Genomic DNA, 14708 nt, shown 5'->3' with positions numbered 1-14708 from the left:
TGGCCAAAAGAATCGGCCACCGTCTACCGACGGCGGGACAGATCGTCCCTACTCCGGAACCCCATGAGAGGGTGGTGTTCCTCCCTCATTTCGTCCGTGGGCTAGGGTTTCCCCTTCACCCATTTGTTTGCGGCATCATGTATTATTACAGGATTGATTTTCATGATCTATCCCCCAATTCCTTCCTCAACATCTCGACATTCATCATCGTGTGCGAGGCCTTTCTCCGCATCCCGCCACATTTCGGCTTATGGCTGAAATTTTTTAATGTGAAGCCCAAGGTAGTGAGCGGCAAGCATGCCGAGTGCGGAGGCACCATGGTGAGTAAGATGCCCAACGTTACATGGCCAACAAGTACTTTCAATGATTCCGTCAAGGAGTGGCAGCAGCAATGGTTTTACATCACCGAGCCGCGCGACAAGGAATGGGCCGCCGCTCCGGAGTTCAGATCCGGAGCCCCCCTGCGACTTACGTCCTGGCCCAAGAAGGGCCTGAACTGGGCTTTGTCTAACGAACTATTGTTTCTCCAGATGCACGTCCAAGATATGGAAGACAAGAACATCAAGCTTGTCAATGTAGTCCAGGGGATGTTAGTTCGCTGGATTCTACCTTGTCAACACCGGGCTTACAATTTATGGGAGTTCGACCCGGCCAAGCACCAGACCCTGCTAGAGCTCTTTGGCTCCTCGCACAAGGACATCTGGAAGGTGCTTTTCAAGTCCGGCAAATCGTGGTCGGACTTCGCCGAGGACCGCGGGTACCAACTGTCCCGCCCCGCAAGTTCGGTAAGTAATTGTACGTTGACAATTCATATGTTTTATTTGCATATCCTTAGGAAAATGCCTAATGCGTTTCCCACGAATTTCCTAGGGCTGGGCGAAGAAGGCGGGGCGAATCTACTGTCCAGCCATGCTGCCTGAAGAACCGGTTGGCCCGCTTCTGATGAAGATGCTGGTCCCGTCGCCTTACAAGGCACCGAAGAAGAAGGCCGAAAAGGAGGCCAAGAAGACCAGGGGCGGCCTCCGTCGCCGTGGCGCTTCGGACACAAAATTCGAAGACTCCAATGCCCATTCTTCCTCCGAAGAGGAGGAGGAGGAGGAAGACGAATCCCCCTTGGGGGGAATAAAGAAAAGGACGGCCTCCACATCCTTGGAGGCCGAGTCGCCTAAAAGGGGGAAAACTCCCCTTCCAGAGGAGTCCACTGCCGCCGTCGATAGCAGCCCAGAATGGGATCCCAGGGCCCAGCCCCTGGTGAACTCGTGAGTATAAAATCCGAACATGCTTATGCGTCCAAACTTTCCATGGCATAACACTTTAATCTGAGCCATACTTCTTACAGTCCTGCGAGGTCTCGCACCGAACAGTCCTCGTCGGAGGACTTGCTGGGTTCGGATGCCATGGAGAGCGGGACACCCCCGAAGACTGTCACGCCCAATATGCGATACTATCCTGAAGAGACTCGAAGGTCCCACCAAGGATAGAACCGCATATTGAAACGATGTTGCAAGGTGGATATCATTACATCAACATTACATAATATATGGGGATACATACAAAAGGCATACAATGCCACACGAATACATCATCATATTACATACGAGTACCATCCGACTATGGATGAAACACAAACAGAAACTCAAATGACATCCACCCTACTAGCCCAGGCTGCCGACCTGGAACCTATCCCCTGATCGAAGAAGAAGCAGAAGAAGAACTCCATAACAAGCAAACATCGCTCTCGCGTCATGATCATCGCATATGTACCTGCAACTGTTGTTGTAGTAATCTGTGAGCCACGAGGACTCAGCAATCCCATTACCATGGGTATCAAGACTAGCAAAGCTTAATGGGTAAGGAAGGGGTAAAGTGGTGAGGTTGCAACAGCGGCTAAGCATAATATGGTGGCTAACATACGCAAATAAGAGCGAGAAGAGAGCAAATGGAACAGTCGTGAAGCTAGCAATGATCAAGAGGTGATCCTGAACTCCTACTTGCATCAAGCATAACCCAAAGACCGTGTTCACTTCCCGGACTCCGCCAAAAAGAGACCATCATGGCTACACACGCGGTTGATGCGTTTTAATTCGGATCTGGTGTCAAGTTATCTACAACCGGACATTAACAAATTCCCATCTGCCACATAACATACCCTGCAGGGGTGTCCCAACTTAGCCCATGATAAGCTCTCGCGATCAACGAAGGATATTCCTTCTCCCAGGAAGACCTGATCAGTCTCGGAATCCCGGTTTACAAGACATTTCGGCAATGGTAACACAAGACCAGCAAAGCCGCCCGATGTGCCGACAAATCCCGATAGGAGCTGCACATATCTCGTTCTCAGGGCACACCGGATGAGCCAGACGTCGGGTTGGCATAGACCCTGGTTGCCCAGGGGGCGCCGGACATCGCTCAGGTTGGACCAACACTCGGAGGAGCATTGGCCCGGGGGGGGGGGGGTAAAATAAAGATGACCCTCGGGCTCCAGAAACCCAAGGGAAAAAAGGGCTAGGTGAGGCAAATGGTAAAACCAAGGTTGGGCCTTGCTGGAGGAGTTTTATTCAAAGTGAACTGTCAAGGGGGTCCCATAAATCACCCAACCGCGTCAAGAACGCAAAATCCGGGAACATAACAGCGGTATGACGGAAACTAGGGCGGCAAGAGTGGAACAAAACACCAGGCATAAGGCCGAGTCTTCCACCCTTTACCAAGTATATAGATGCATTAATTAAATAAGAGATATTGTGATATCCCAACATAATCCTGTCCATCATGGAGCAATCTTCAACTTCACCTGCAACTAACAACGCTATAAGAGGGGCTGAGCAAAAGCGGTAACATAGCCAAGCAACGGTTTGCATATGAAGGGTGAAAAGGTTAGAGGCTGACATGGCAAATTGGGAGGCTTGAAGAACAAGGGATAGGTAGCGCAGCATAGCGATAGAACAAAGCAACTAGCATAGCAATGATAGTAGTGAGATCCAGGGTAGCGGTCATCTTGCCTGAAATCCCGCTAGGAAGAAGAACGAGCCCATGAAGAAGATGAAGCCACGAAGACGAACCAAGCGCAGACGAACGAATCCTCACTTTCGCAACGAAACGGGAACTATCGAGAAGAAGCACACAACATGGTAAACACACCACACAAGAATAAGGCATGATGCGCAACCAAGTATGATGCATGACAAAACTCAATGAAGCTACTCATGTCAAGAGATGATGCATACAAGAACAACACATTAAAGCACATTTAAATGAGGCTAGAAACAACATATAACAAATCCGGTAAGTCCTCATATGCCAATTTAGAAATTGGTCCAGAACTGAATAAATCTTATGTTCAAGTTGTTAAACAGCAAGTTAAGATGCACCAAGATGATCTACACGAAATTCTAGTCAAGTTACATATAAAGTTCATTTAGTTCGGAGCTACGGCCTAGAAGATATGAGCAAAACAAGTTAAACATGGCATTGATGCAAAATACATTCAAACATCAAGCAAACACTCTCAAAACAAGGATGCAACATGATAATATGAAACTACATGCAAATCTAAGCAAGTTTCATATAGAGCACACTCAAAACGGAGCAACGGTTCAACACATACACTCTATACAAGGTATGACAACAATCTGTCCATAACAGCAACTAGGCATCTTGCAAGCATCAAAACAATATGCTACAGCATCCCAACGTGAAAAAAGTCATGGGCATGAAGTACAGGTAAAGCATGACGAAACATGAACACTGAGCTAACTCCAGAAATCAATAGATCGTGCTCAAAAAGACATGGCAAGATTCCAAACAATAACAGTTTCAGGCTTAGCAGAAATAACATCATGCTGCAATGTTTAGAGCTATCAAACAACATGCTACAGGAACTTAACATGGTAAACAAAGGCATGGAATGAATCTACTAATCTCATATAACAAAAGTCCCTTACTAACTATAAGCCAAAAGGGCACAAAAAATATGATGGCACCCATGTAAACATGGCAAGTTATATGACAGATTCATACATGGCAGAAACAGCAATAAGTAGACATGTTGGTGAGCTTGTACCACTCACCACAGAGCAATACATGGCATTACAAGGTGACCAACAGTAAGAATACATGTTTATGAAGCTAAGCATGGCAAGAGCAAGTTCATAGGGTGCATGGATCACTAGCAAAACACATGGCAAAACCGAACTAAATGTTAACAGGCTGACAACAACATTATTTAGCAAGTTTAGAGCAAGATTACAACATGTTACAGCAGGCTATAAATGCAACCAGGGGCATGGATGGATATAGCATGACATGAATAACAAACACCCTTAGTTAACAACTCCACATTATGCATAGAATGACTTGTAGCAGCAGGTTTACATAGCATCATAATATAACAGAATCAGTCTAGCAAAATAGCAACAACAAGTACCCTACTTAACAAGCTCGATGCACTCACTACAAGACTTACGAAAATACATGGATTGCACCACTGTAAAGATGGCATTACATAGTTCAAAACTCATGTAGACCTCAAGCTCATAGGATGCACACATCAAATGCAACAAAAATGACAAATCACCAAGTTATAACAGTTTCAGCAGGTTAACATCATATAGCACTCTTGCAACGATGATTCAGGCATCAAGATGAACTCAAATAAACATGGTGAAATGGAATGAAATGAAGTACTCGTTGAGGCGAACAATTTGATATGCTACACGCCCAAAACGGAGCCACGGATGCGGAGTTATGATGCTATGAACAAGGGACCAAAATGCAAATAATTTCGGGACAGGGAAATCCGGGGTCAACCTGCGAGATCCGGATCTGGATCTGGATCGAGCGTCGCCGGAGGCGGGGAAGAAGACGGCGGCCGGTGGGGCTCGGGCCGCGGGGAAGCCAGGGAGGCGGCACCGACGACGAGGGGCGACGCTGGAGGCACGCGGCGGCGGTGTCGGCGCGGAGGCCGAGGCCGGCGAAGGCGGCGACCGGCGCGGGCGGCGTGGCGGCGAAGGGAGTGCGCCGGCGGGGACGGTTCACCGGAGGCGCGGCGGGGCACGGCGCCTCGGAGCGCGGGCGAGCGGGAGGACCGAGGAGCGGCGGCGCGGGGCGAATCGGGCCTCGGGGGCCCGCTGCGGGCCGCGACGGGCCGGCGGCGCGGGCCACATGGCAGACCACGATTGGCCGCGGGCGGCGGCGCTGGACGTGTCCGGCGTGGGGTGGACACGTCCGGTGGCAGCAGGAGGAAGAGGCTAGGGTTAGGGGTGGATTTATCCGCGAATTTGGACGGGGAGGGCATATTTATAGGTAGGAGGAGCTAGGAGACTCCAAATGAGGCACGGTTTTCACCCACACGATCGTGATCGAACGACCGAGAGCATAGAGGGGGTTTGGATGGGTTATTGGGAAACTTTGGAGGGGTGTTGGGCTGCAACACAAAGAGGGCTTTTACGGTTACCCGGTTAACCGTTGGAGTATCAAACGACCTCCAAATGGCACGAAACTTGACAGGCGGTCTACCGGTGCTATACCAAGGCCACTTGGAAAATCACGGTCCATTCCGAGAATGTTTAGCACCCACTCACAACAAGAGACAAAAAGGGGACGCCGGAGGACATAGGAGTGCCGGATTACAAAACGGACAACGGGGAAAATGCTCGGATGCATGAGACGAACATGTATGCAAAATGAAATGCACATGATGACATGATAAAATGCAACACGCAAGCAAATGACATGGCAATGACGGCGAATAACTGGCAGACACCTGGCGCATCGAATCCGGGGCGTTACAACACTCCTCCACTAACAAGAGATCTCGTCCCGAGATCTTAGGACCGAGACGGAAGGGAAAAAGGGATGAGTGAAACAAGAACTCAAGAGAAGAAGCAAAGAATCGAGAGCACTCAAGAATAAGAGAGGAACGACAAGAATGACGAGAATCGAAAGCTCACGGAATTAGATAGACTATGAAACCAGTCCCGTTAGAATGAGATAAGAAACGAATGAGACTGGAAGGATTTAGGCAGCACTCCGGCTGAAACATGGAGGAATAGAACACGAGCTTGAGTGGAAGGAATGATACTTGATGAAGACATGACACAAAACCTCCGGAAAGAATTGAAAGAGTTGAATGAAAAAGACGGAGAAGAAAATGACAACTTATGCCACGAATGAAATAGAAAGCAACCTTAGAAGAAAGGATTGAACGGAATTGTTGAGAAAATCAACAACGAAAAGAATAAGCTTGTTGTGGTCTTATAGGTAACCTCTCAAGATCATAAGGTGATAACTGGCCACAAACGGAAAAGATTGAATAGCTTAGAAGAACGAAGAAATGTAAAACTCCACTTCAAAAGAAAATGAAGAATTGTTTGCACTTCGAGACGCAAGAGGAAAAGATACTTGAACTCCACCAACAAGAATCTTGATGAACTCTTGAGGAATGAATTAAATCATGAAGAACCACCATGAAGAACTCCGGTGACAAAAAGATGATGAGATAGAATGAAGGAAGAAAGAATAAGATGAGCCTTGCAATGATTTTGATGGAGTTTCCGACGAAATGACCGAGGAAATTTGAACTCCGGAAAAGAAAAGATGAAAACACTTGGAACTAGAATTTATTCACCAAGAACAAACTTTGAAGGAGGGTATTAAACACTACGAGGAAATAAGAATAAGATTTATTGTATGGTTATCCTTCATCAAATTAAATTGATGACAAGCAATGGATCTTGCATACTACTTATTCTTCTTGAAAAAGGATTGAGAAGTGACATATCGCAAACTTGAGAAGGTCTTCATGAACCACCGGTAGGATTGTAAAGAATGATGAATATATGTGATAATCAAGGAAAAAGAATCTTGAATAAACCAACGTAACAATTCGAAAATGACTGATGAAAGAGACCGAATCACCGGGAAGAATTAGAAGAACCAATATGCTAGAGGGGATTTAGAGACAAGAGAATGAAAAGATCGCGAACTGATTGAAGAATACTTGAACGAAGCACCGGAAGAATATTGAGACGAACGAAAGGGCACGGATATAGAATAATTGGAGAACGAATCTGAAAACTTAGAATGAAGAAATCTTCCAAAAAGATGGCCTCCGGATGATCGAGAGAGAAAGCAACTCCTGAAATGCTCCGGATGGATGAAAAGAATATCTGACAAATGAAATAATTCAAGAGGATGACATGAAGCTAGAATCACGAATCTCCGGGAGAATGGACAAGATTTAGGAAAATTCTTCTTCGGTCTTCAAATGTTGAGAATGATGACGAGAAAGAACACCAAAATTGTTGAGATACTCCGGGAGAATTAAAAGAGTCAGGTAAGATCCTGGGAAAAGACCTATGGGTTAGGGCCCACTAAAAGAAAACACCGTTGGAAAGGATTATTGAAGAGATAGATGATGCACCGGAACAATTGAAATATTTGAATGAGGTGATAACCTCAAATTAGTTGGAACACAGTCAAATCTCCTGAGACGTCTTGAGCACTCCGGAAGGATAAACTGGTGAGAGACGAACGAGCAGGGAGAACACTTGATCGAAGGAAAAGAATATGATCAACCTGAAAAAAAACTTGAATTGAGTGCACCGGAAAAGAGATGAAGAATGTCCACCGAGACGAGAATTCACCGGTTTAAATGATTGATGGAAGACTGAAGAGGCTCCGCACGAATGAAATTGATGGTCGAAACAGACTCAGACCCCGGGAAGAAGAGGGTAGGAGGGCGGGAAAAACAAAGGCAACTGGAAGGGGAGAAACCGATGAATAACTTGAAGAGAAAAACACCGGTTAAAATTATTGAGGAGAGAAAGCAAAGGCTTCGCACGAGTAGAATGGATACTCGATTACGGACTCCGGCTCTCAGATGAAAAGGGGCGGGCGGGTGGGAAAAGAAAACAACTGAGGATTGAACTTGACAAAGATGAAGAGGCTCGAATCAACTTGACGAGAAATGCACCGGATTAAGAGAGCTGAGAACCAACGATCAGAAAACCAAACTGCGTGATCCTAAAGAAAAATTTGAATGGGAAGAGGGGTAGTTCAAAACACCTACGTCAAGATTCCTCACCAAAGCGACGAAGGGGCTGAGGAGTAAAAAGAATTCCTACTCTCCGATATAACTAGACTTCGAAAACAGTTTTCTTCTAGACTCAACAACGGCCAAACTACACGATCAATCAAGGGGGCTCCTATGGTCGGTCGAGGCTCTGATACCAACTTGTCACGCCCAATATGCGATACTATCCTAAAGAGACTCGAAGGTCCCACCAAGGATAGAACTGCATATTGAAACGCTGTTGCAAGGTGGATATCATTACATCAACATTACATAATAGATGGGGATACATGCAAAAGGCATACAATGCCACACGAATACATCATCATCTTACATACGAGCACCATCCGACTATGGATGAAACACAAACAGAAACTCAAACAACATCCACCCTGCTAGCTCAGGCTGCCGACCTGGAACCTATCCCCTGATCGAAGAAGAAGCAGAAGAAGAACTCCATAACAAGCAAACATCGCTCTCGCGTCATGATCATCGCATAACCTGTACCTGCAACTGTTGTTGTAGTAATTTGTGAGCCACGAGGACTCAGCAATCCCATTACCATGGGTATCAAGACTAGCAAAGCTTAATGGGTAAGGAAGGGGTAAAGTGGTGAGGTTGCAGCAGTGGCTAAGCATAATATGGTGGCTAACATACGCAAATAAGAGCGAGAAGAGAGCAAATGGAACGGTCGTGAAGCTAGCAATGATCAAGAGGTGATCCTGAACTCCTACTTACATCAAGCATAACCCAAAGACCGTGTTCACTTCCCGGACTCTGCCGAAAAGAGACCATCACGGCTACACACGTGGTTGATGTGTTTTAATTTGGATCTGGTGTCAAGTTATCTACAACCGGACATTAACAAATTCCCATCTGCCACATAACCGCGGGCACGGCTTTCGAAAGTTTATACCCTGCAGGGTTGTCCCAACTTAGCCCATGATAAGCTCTCGCGATCAACGAAGGATATTCCTTCTCCCAGGAAGACCCGATCAGTCTCGGAATCCCGGTTTACAAGACATTTCGGCAATGGTAAAACAAGACCAGCAAAGCCGCCCAATGTGCCGACAAATTCCGATAGGAGCTACACATATCTCATTCTCAGGGCACACCGGATGAGCCAGACGTCGGGTTGGCATAGACCCTGGTTGCCCAGGGGGCGCCAGACATCGCTCAGGTTGGACCAACACTCGGAGGAGCACTGGCCCGGGGGGGTAAAATAAAGATGACCCTCGGGCTCCAGAAACCCAAGGGAAAAAAGGGCTAGGTGAGGCAAATGGTAAAACCAAGGTTGGGCCTTGCTAGAGGAGTTTTATTCAAAGTGAACTGTCAAGTGGGTCCCATAAATCACCCAACCGCGTAAGGAACGCAAAATCCGGGAACATAACACCGGTATGACAGAAACTAGGGCGGCAAGAGTGGAACAAAACACCAGGCATAAGGCCGAGTCTTCCACCCTTTACCAAGTATATAGATGCATTAATTAAATAAGAGATATTGTGATATCCCAACATAAAGCGCAGACGAACGAATCCTCATGATCGCAACAAAACAGGAACTATCGAGAAGAAGCACACAACATGGTAAACACACCATACAAGAACAAGGCATGATGCTCAACCAAGTATGATGCATGACAAAACTAAATGAATCTACTCATGGCAAGAGATGATGCATACAAGAACAACACATTAAAGCACGTTTAAATGAGGCCGGAAACAACATATAACAAATCCGGTAAGTCCTCATATGCCAATTTAGAAATTGGTCCAGAACTGAATAAACCTTATGTTCAAGTTGTTAAACAGCAAGTTAAGTTGCACCAAGATGATATACACGCAATTCTAGTCAAGTTACATATAAAGTTCATTTAGTTCGGAGCTACGGCCTAGAAGATATGAGCAAAACAAGTTAAACATGGCATTGATGCAAAATACATTCAAACATCAAGCAAACACTCTCAAGACAAGGATGCAACATGATAATATGAAACTACATGCAAATCTAAGCAAGTTTCATATAGAGCACACTCAAAACGGAGCAATAGTTCAACACATACACTCTATACAAGGTATGACAACAATCTGTCCATAACAGCAACTAGGCATCTTGCAAGCATCAAAACAATATGCTACAGCATCCCAACGTGAAAACAAAAGGCATGGGCGTGAAGTACAGGTAAAGCATGACAAAACATGAACACTGAGCTAACTCCAGAAATCACTAGATCATGCTCAAAAGGACATGGCAAGATTGCAAATAATAACAGTTTCAGGTTTAGCAGAAAAAACATCATGTTGCAATGTTTAGAGCTATCAAACAACATGCTACAGGAACTTAACATGGCAAACAAAGGCATGGCATGAATCTACTAATCTCATATAACAAAAGTCCCTTACTAACTATAAGCCAAAAGGGCACAGAAAATATGATGGCACCCATGTAAACATGGCAAGTTATATGATAGATTCATACATGGCAGAAACAGCAATAAGTAGACATGTAGGTGAGCTTGTACCACTCACCACAGAGCAATACATGGCATGACAAGGTGACCAACAGTAAGAATACATGTTTATGAAGCTAAGCATGGCAAGAGCAAGTTCATAGGGTGCATGGATCACTAGCAAAACACATGGCAAAACTGAACTTAATGTTAACAGGCTGACAGCAACATTATTTAGCAAGTTTAGAGCAAGATTACAACATGTTACAGCAGGCTATAAATGCAACCAGGGGCATGGATGGATATAGCATGACATGAATAACAAATATCCTTAGTGAACAACTCCAGATTATGCATAGAATGACTTGTAGCAGCAGGTTTACATAACATCATAATAGAACAGAATCAGTCTAGCAAAATAGCAACAACGAGTACCCTACTTAACAAGCTATATGCACTCACTACAAGACTTACAAAAATACATGGATTGCACCACTGTAAAGATGGAATTACATAGTTCAAAACTCATGTAGACCTCAAGCTCATAGGATGCACACATCAAATGCAACAAAAATGACAAATCACCAAGTTATAACAGTTTCAGCAGGTTAACATCATATAGCACTCTTGCAACGATGATTCAGGCATCAAGATGAACTCAAATGAACATGGTGCAATGGAATGAAATGAAGTACTCGTTGAGACGAACAATTTGATATGCTACACACCCAAAATGAAGCCACGTATGCAGAGTTATGATGCGATGAACAAGGGACCAAAATGCAAATAATTTCGGGACTTAGGGAAACCCGGGGTCAACCTGCGAGATCCGGATCTGGATCTGGATCGGGCGTCGCCAGAGGCGGGGAAGAAGACGGCGGCCGGCGGGGCTCAGGCCGCGGGGAGGCCGGGGAGGCGGCGCCGGCGACGAGGGGCGGCACCGGAGGCGCGCGGTGGCGGTGTCGGCGCGGAGGCCGAGGCCGGTGAAGGCGGCGACCGGCGCGGGCGGCGTGGCGGCGGAGGGAGCGCGCCGGCGGGGATGGGTCGCCGGAGGCGCGGCGGGGCGCGGCGCCTCGGAGCGCGGGCGAGCGAGAGGGCCGAGGAGCGGCGGCGCGGGGCGGATCGGGCCTCGGGGGCCCGCTACGGGCGGCAGTGGGTCGGCAGCGCGGGCCACGTGGCAGGTCACGATTGGGCGCGGGCGGCGGCGCTGGACGTGTCTGGCGCGGGGTGGACACGTCCGGCAGCAGGAGGAGGAAGAGGCTAGGGTTAGGGGTGGATTTATCCGCAAATTTGGACGGGGAGGGCATATTTATAGGTAGGAGGAGCTAGGAGACTCCAAATGAGGCACGATTTTCTCCCACACGATGGTGATCGAATGACCGAGAGCATGGAGGGGGTTTGGATGGGTTATTGGGCCACTTTGGAGGGGTGTTGGGCTGCAACACAAAGAGGGCTTTTACGGTTATCCGGTTAACCGTTGGAGTATCAAACGACCTCCAAATGGCACGAAACTTGATAGGCGGTCTACCGGTGCTATACCAAGGCCGCTTGGCAAATCACGGCCCATTCCGAGAATGTTTAACACCCGCTCACAACAAGAGACAAAAGGGGGACGCCGGAGGACATAGGAGTGCCGGATTACAAAACGGACAACGGGGAAATTGCTCGGATGCATGAGACGAACATGTTGCTCGGATGCATGAGACGAACATGTATGCAAAATGAAATGCACATGATGACATGATAAAATGCAACACGCAAGCAAATGACATGGCAATGATGGCGAATAACTGGCAGACACCTGGCGCATCGAATTCGGGGCGTTACAAAGGCCCCCTCCCCCAGACATGTGAATGACACTGAGGTTTCGTCCCAGAAGGACCCAGGCCACGGAGGGCGGGGGGAGATCGCAAAGGCGGCGCCCGGAGGCCAAACTTCAGGGACCGGACACACGGGAGAGAAGGCTCCCGTGGATGTCGATGGCGGGGTTCGTCTTGAATCCGGCCCCCAGCCGGACACGATACTGGAGACCAATAAGGCCCCAGGATCAGACTGGCGGCCTCCGTCAGCTGAAAGGGGTGTGTCTGTTCCACCTGCAACCTCTGTCCAACCAGAGGTGTCGGATGGTTTATTGGCGGTGCTGAAGAGCGCCTCCATCGTTGATGAACACCGTGCCCTAATGGGTGAGGTGATTGAAAAGATTCAGTCTGCTGAGAGTGGGCTGAATGAATCCTGTATTAGCCTCATGAGAGGCTTTGAGGTATGTTTTATGAGGTCTGGAAGAGTGTCATGGTATAGATAGTAGCCCCTGTTACACTGTTCGGTGGAAGAAAGAACCAGACAGAGGATCAAATTTATGTTTGCAGGAGACTTACTTGATGACATCTATCTCTTTTTAATAAGCAGACGTTTGTAGCGTCTACCGCTTCTCATGCTGTGGAAGTATCCGGACTGAGGCATAGTCTGGAGCGGGCCGAAGGAGAACTTGGCCGAGTGCAGAAATAGCTTGAGGATAACCAAGGTATGCAGAAACCTTGTTTATTCAGCACAAATGAATAAATGTGCATGATGAAAATATTTTTATGATGTGCTCTAGGGGCGACGACCAAAATTGAGGCTCTTAAAAAGGCTGTGGTCGAAGCCGAGAAGAAGGCAGCTATGGAGCAGGCTCTCCGCAAGAAGCACGGGGCCATAGTTATTGAGGTTGAGCGAGAGCTTCAAGAGGTCGTGAAGAAATGCGAGACCTTGGAGTAGAGTTTATCAGGGAAAGAATCCGAACTCTCCCAGGCTCGCCAAGCCGCAAGTGATGCCCGTGGGGAAGCCCAAGGTGCCCTGAAGGAAATCCAGGAGGCGAGGAAGATTGCAGCCGGTAAGGCTTTTTCTATACAAAGCGGCTGTTTGAAAGGAGAAAATCAAGTTGAGAGTTTAAATTTTGATTTCTCCAGGGGTATTTGTGGAGCTTCCATGCAACATATCTGATGCTGCCCAATTCTACCGAGCCGAAGAGAGGAATACTATGGATAAGCTCTTCTGGATGCAGTATCTGGCGCCGAATTATTTGGTGCCTTTCTCTGATCAACTGAAGCAGCTGGTCGAACTGCATAAGACGGCCGAGCTAGCCATGAAGGATTTAATTATCCGGTTGTGGCCCGCCGAGACAATTCTGAGTAGTTACTTCGGGCTCGTGATGCGGCTTGTGAGTGCATGCCCTCGACTCGAAGTCATCAAGCGGTCGGTCTGCATAGAAGGTGCGCGAATGGCCTTCGCCCGCGCAAAGGTGCATTGGGGGAAGATGGATGCGGAAAAGCTGATGACCGAGGGACCGCCGGAGGCAAAGGAGCACCACAAGCCCGAGCTGTATTATGAAGGTGTCTTGAAAGGAGCCCGCCTTGCGGCAGAGCAATGCACCAAGGACATTATATTTCCATGAATACGGTCATCTTTGTCCTTTGTAATGTTTAAACAAGGTCATTTCTATTATTTATTGCTTGTTGTTTGAAAGTTTTTCCTCCCATGGGGCTGTTTTATATACTAATCCTGAGAGTTGGCCAGTCGTCGGCTTCTGCCCCCACGTAGCAAGTACGGGGGTGTTTGGGATAAACCTGAGCACTCTTTTATCCCAGTTTTGGGTCCTTGAAGGAGGTGTTCAGCACAGCGAACCAGGCAATCAGACTATAGGGCTTTATCACTCTCACTTAGCCATAGGAGTTTTAAAAGGAAGGTAGGCAGCCCCTGGTGTTCGGAAGACCGCACGAGGGGCTCTATAAGCGCCTGATCGGAAGAAAAGCCGATCCTTCGCACGCTGCATTAGTTATGGCATTATGCGGAAGAAATCCTTAAAGATTTTACAACCTCTCGAATAGCTGACCAGCTCTCGCTGCATCATGACAGTCAGTTTTCGGCTTTCTCTACTGAGGTGCTCGTCCGGAAGAACCGGGACACAATCACAGTAGTTCTCCTTGTGCTACCTTAGCCGATATAGCGGAACGTAAGGTACCAAAACATAGGAGCCGGGCAAACCCAACTATTGACCCAAGACATGATTCAGAGATGATGCATATAATGCTATAAGTTCAGGGTGTCGAACTGCCGTGAAGGTGTTCGGACTTTTTTGCCGTAGTATGGGTATAGTGAAGCCCCTGGCATATTAAGGCATATCGCGATATGCAGCTGCCTTTTAACAAAAGA

The sequence above is a fragment of the Triticum aestivum genome, chromosome 6B (genome assembly GCF_018294505.1).
Source record: "Triticum aestivum cultivar Chinese Spring chromosome 6B, IWGSC CS RefSeq v2.1, whole genome shotgun sequence".
NCBI lineage: Eukaryota > Viridiplantae > Streptophyta > Magnoliopsida > Poales > Poaceae > Triticum > Triticum aestivum.
This window is presented reverse-complemented; position numbering follows the sequence as displayed.